Source organism: Coregonus lavaretus (genome assembly GCF_964263955.1).
Source record: "Coregonus lavaretus genome assembly, chromosome: 17".
Classification (NCBI taxonomy): Eukaryota; Metazoa; Chordata; class Actinopteri; order Salmoniformes; family Salmonidae; genus Coregonus; species Coregonus lavaretus.
In genome coordinates, this window is record NC_140004.1 from 44,919,678 (window position 1) to 44,924,682 (window position 5,005).

The following is a 5,005-nucleotide window of genomic DNA, read 5'->3' on the forward strand; positions in this document are numbered from 1 at the left end:
CCGGTTTATAAAATGTGAGATACATTGACTCTCAGGTTCAGGAGTGGAGAAGCCTGTTGGTGAGGCCCAGATCCAGATAGACATGGTGCCTCCAGGGAAAGACAAGATCCACAAGGTCAACATCAGAGGTGAGCCAGACATACCACCACCTGTCCTGTCCACCTCAATCATCTTCATCTCTCTGTCCTTTTATAAATCGTCTTAATCTCGCTGTCCTTTTCCATTTCTCTTCTATGTTGCTGCCCTCTGCCTTTTCTCTCTTTCCACTCCACTCTCTCATCTCTCAATCGCTCATCTTTCCATCTCTCAATCTCTCATCTTTCCATCTCTCATCTTTCCATCTCTCAATCTCTCCCTCTTGCATCTCTCAATCTCTCATCTTTCCATCATCTCAATCTCACATCCATCTCCTTCTCCTTCCATCTACTGCTCTCTCACACCCATTCCTTTCATTTCTCACCTGTTGTTGTTCTCCCCCCCCCCACCCCCGCAGTGATAGCGGTGAATGACATGAAGTGGCAGACATCAGGGATGTTCCGTCCCTTCGTGGAGGTCAATATGATTGGTCCACTCCTCGCAGCCCAGAAGAGGAAGTTCACCACCAAGTCAAAGAACAACAGCTGGACAGCCAAGTACAACGAGGCCTTCCAATTGTGAGTTCGTAACCTACTGAGTTCCAACCCAATACCTTTAGTTCACTTTAACTCCCCTTTCAGGTGTTAAACTACCCTGACACCTATTTCCAGCTGGCGCTACGGCAATGCAAGTGCCATAACACACGTTAGTTTGCCATTTCAGTATGTAAAAACTGGCGCTCTGGCGTTATCCACGCCATGCGCCAGGTTCAGCAATTTACCTGTCTAATATCAGCTTGCTTGCACTGAATTGGGAGGGGTGGCATATCAGGAGATTTAAGACCAATGAAAAGCAGATCTTAGCGGAAACATTAGTTGCGGTAATGCACAGTGCCCTCATACTCATGGAACAACAGAGGAGATGTGCTTTTTGTGCCCGGCAACCTCGTATTAATTATATATATTTTTTATCCATTTAATTTGATTAAAAACCAAGCTTGTAGCCTCTGCTCAATGAAGGCTGTTTGTTTGTCCTGCCCAATACGTTCGCTAAGTAGCCAAGCCTATCAATAAAGGGTTTGGCTCGTGAGATTGCTTTGAAATAAATATGAATCACCAAAGCTTCATTGAAAGGTGATGTTTGGGCGGGGCAAAACAGTGAGCGGACATCCCCTTTATATCTGTGTATTGGGTAGTCCTACATTATGTTAGCCAGCTCCTGTTTAGACGTGGGTAAAAAACCCTCCATGTAGTCTACATGTCTAAATGTCCATCATGTAACCAGAGATGATGCTGGTGAATTTATTTTCCTGTATCATCTGCTTGTTTTCCATTTCATATGATTAAAAACCAAGGCCTCCGTTGACTACCCTTACCCTGTAGGATGTAATGAAGGTTACCCTTACCCTGTAGGATGTAATGAAGGTTACCCTTACCCTGTAGGATGTAATGAAGGTTACCCTTACCCTGTAGGATGTAATGAAGGTTACCCTTACCCTGTAGGAAGTAATGAAGGTTACCCTTACCCTGTAGGATGTAATGAAGGTTACCCTTACCCTGTAGGAGGTAATGAAGGTTACCCTTACCCTGTAGGATGCAATGAAGGTTACCCTTACCCTGTAGGATGCAATGAAGGTTACCCTTACCCTGTAGGATGCAATGAAGGTTACCCTTACCCTGTAGGATGTAATGAAGGTTACCCTTACCCTGTAGGATGTAATGAAGGTTACCCTTACCCTGTAGGATGTAATGAAGGTTACCCTTACCCTGTAGGATGTAATGAAGGTTACCCTTACCCTGTAGGATGTAATGAAGGTTACCCTTACCCTGAAGGATGTAATGAAGGTTACCCTTACCCTGTAGGATGTAATGAAGGTTACCCTTACCCTGTAGGATGTAATGAAGGTTACCCTTACCCTGTAGGATGTAATGAAGGTTACCCTTACCCTGTAGGATGTAATGAAGGTTACCCTTACCCTGTAGGATGTAATGAAGGTTACCCTTACCCTGTAGGATGTAATGAAGGTTACCCTTACCCTGTAGGATGTAATGAAGGTTACCCTTACCCTGTAGGATGTAATGAAGGTTACCCTTACCCTGTAGGATGTAATGAAGGTTACCCTTACCCTGTAGGATGTAATGAAGGTTACCCTTACCCTTACCCTGTAGGAGGTAATGAAGGTTACCCTTACCCTGTAGGATGTAATGAAGGTTACCCTTACCCTTACCCTGTAGGATGTAATGCCTTACCCTGTAGGATGTAATGAAGGTTACCCTAACCCTGTAGGATGTAATGAAGGTTACCCTAACCCTGTAGGATGTAATGAAGGCTACCCTTACCCTGTAGGATGTAATGCCTTACCCTGTAGGAGGTAATGCTAATGAAGGCTACCCTAACCCTGTAGGATGTAATGAAGGCTACCCTAACCCTGTAGGAGGTAATGCTAATGAAGGCTACCCTAACCCTGTAGGAGGTAATGCTAATGAAGGCTACCCTAACCCTGTAGGAGGTAATGCTAATGAAGGCTACCCTAACCCTGTAGGAGGTAATGCTAATGAAGGCTACCCTAACCCTGTAGGAGGTAATGCTAATGAAGGCTACCCTAACCCTGTAGGAGGTAATGCTAATGAAGGCTACCCTGTAGGAGGTAATGGTAATGAAGGCTACCCTAACCCTGTAGGAGGTAATGCTAATGAAGGCTACCCTAACCCTGTAGGAGGTAATGCTAATGAAGGCTACCCTGTAGGAGGTAATGGTAATGAAGGCTACCCTAACCCTGTAGGAGGTAATGCTAATGAAGGCTACCCTAACCCTGTAGGAGGTAATGCTAATGAAGGCTACCCTAACCCTGTAGGAGGTAATGCTAATGAAGGCTACCCTAACCCTGTAGGAGGTAATGCTAATGAAGGCTACCCTGTAGGAGGTAATGGTAATGAAGGCTACCCTAACCCTGTAGGAGGTAATGCTAATGAAGGCTACCCTAACCCTGTAGGAGGTAATGCTAATGAAGGCTGGTTCAACGGCAATCCTTTGTCTTTTGTATCCTTTTGTTGTTTAAAAACAGATTGCTTGTTTTTTTGTTTAATTTGATTAAAAACCAAACTTATTAGAATGATTCACCGTCCTGGCTTTATGATGAGAACGTCCAGCTCGCATTCAATGGAATTTAGGAATTTAAGATGCTTCCAATATGTTTCTAGAACATTCTATTTGGGAGCAGTGTAACGGTGAGAGGACGTTCTCCCTTTCTCTTTATATTGGATCTTCGTCCAGCGACTGTGAAAAGTTTGGATGTGACTAAAACCCTCGATAGTCTGCATTGTTTTAATATTATATGTCCATGGGGAGCAATTATGGTTCCTGTAACTGTATTTAGACTGTATTTAAAACTAGTTGTTTCAAGTTGATTAGAATTATTCACTCTCTTTTTAGGCCTTATCAATCGTGGATTTAATCTTGCTTATTGACCACGTTTGGCATGTCCATGGCTCAGCCATAATGCAATTTACAGTATGCCTAACCCCTATATCAGTGCCAATGTTTAACAATATATTTCCATATTGAAGCCATGCAATTACTTAAAACAATGTGGACTGCAAACATGTTCAACGTATTTAGCAAAGATGGGATAGGCCTACACAACATGAAGCAACCACATCCCACTGTGCAACTTTCGTTCCACATCATTTCAACCCCAAAATTAAATGTGATGATGTTGAATCAACGTGGAAAACTGACCTGATTTGAAAAAAGTAATCATCAATCAATTTTTCTTCACCCAAGTTTTTACCTAAATCCAATGACATGGTGACATTTTTTTGTTGATTTCACGTTGAATTCACTTTAGTTGACAACTCAACCAAATGTAAATCTAAACTAGACTTCTAAATTATTATCTAAATTATTTAGCCATGGAGCACGTTCTGATTGGCCAGTGAGGGGTCAAGCCTCCAAATTATTTATTCATCAAAGCCCAGCCCTTTCACGCCACCACCAGCTACTGCTCCCATAATTCCTGCAGTGAAAATAGCAAAAATATTTCTGACAAACCCCTGGACCTATATTGCTACCGCCAGCGCTAAGATTTACCGTAGAATTAGATTTGTCTAGTGCTCCTAGAGCAGTGGTGTCCAACTCATTCCATGGAGGGCCTAGTGTCTGCAGGGTTTTGGTTTTTCCTTTCAGTTAAGCCCTAGACAACCAGGTGAGGGGAGTTCCTTATTAATTAGTGACCTTAATTCATCAATCAAGTACAAGGGAGGATAAAAAATCCGCAGACACTCGGCCCTCCGTGGAATGACTTGGACATCTGTGCCCTAGAGCTACTGTCTCCTCAGGTATCCCACTTTACAACAACCATCCACTGTTGGATTTAGAGTAATGTCAGTTAGGACTCCACCATTAGTCTGTAGTGTACACTATAAACCAATGTTGAACCCCTTCTACCTCTTCGGTCTCTCCCTCCGACCTCACCAAACTCTCCCCTCCTTCCTCTCCCCCTCCAACAGTATCCTGGGTAAGGAGTCTCCAGACTGCTACGAGCTGCAGTTGACGGTGAAGGACTACTGTTTCGGCCGGGCCGACCGTGTTGTGGGCGTGGCGGTGATCCAGCTCCGAGACGTGGCTGACAGGAAGTCGTGCGTGTGCTGGTGCCCGCTGGGCGGAACCATCCAGAAGGACGAGACGGGCGTGACGGTGATGCGTATCTTGTCTCAGCGTGCGGCCGACGAGGTGGCCAAGGACTTTGTCAAACTGAAGGCCGAGACACGCCCTGTAGAGGAGGGGAGATGAGGAGAGGAGAGGAGAGGAGAGGAGAGGTGGAGAGAGGATAGGTAGAGGAGAGCCTATCACAAGATGGAGTTAGAAGAGGAGACCCGCTCCGTGGAAGAGAGGGAGATGACCATCAGGATAGAAGTGAATAAATGTTATA

At 44.6% G+C, this 5,005-nt stretch overlaps 1 pseudogene across 1 annotated transcript in view; it reads left to right on the forward strand.

Annotated features, from left to right (window-relative positions):
* Nucleotides 1–4,866, forward strand: part of LOC311144525 (protein unc-13 homolog B-like) — an 80,156-nt pseudogene extending 75,290 nt beyond the window's left edge. Inside the window, exons 27-29 of the transcript in view lie at nucleotides 36–128; nucleotides 494–653; nucleotides 4,584–4,866. The product of the transcript in view is annotated as a protein unc-13 homolog B-like (transcript). The remainder of the gene's footprint in view (nucleotides 1–35; nucleotides 129–493; nucleotides 654–4,583) is intronic.
* Nucleotides 4,867–5,005: the final 139 nt, after the last annotated feature.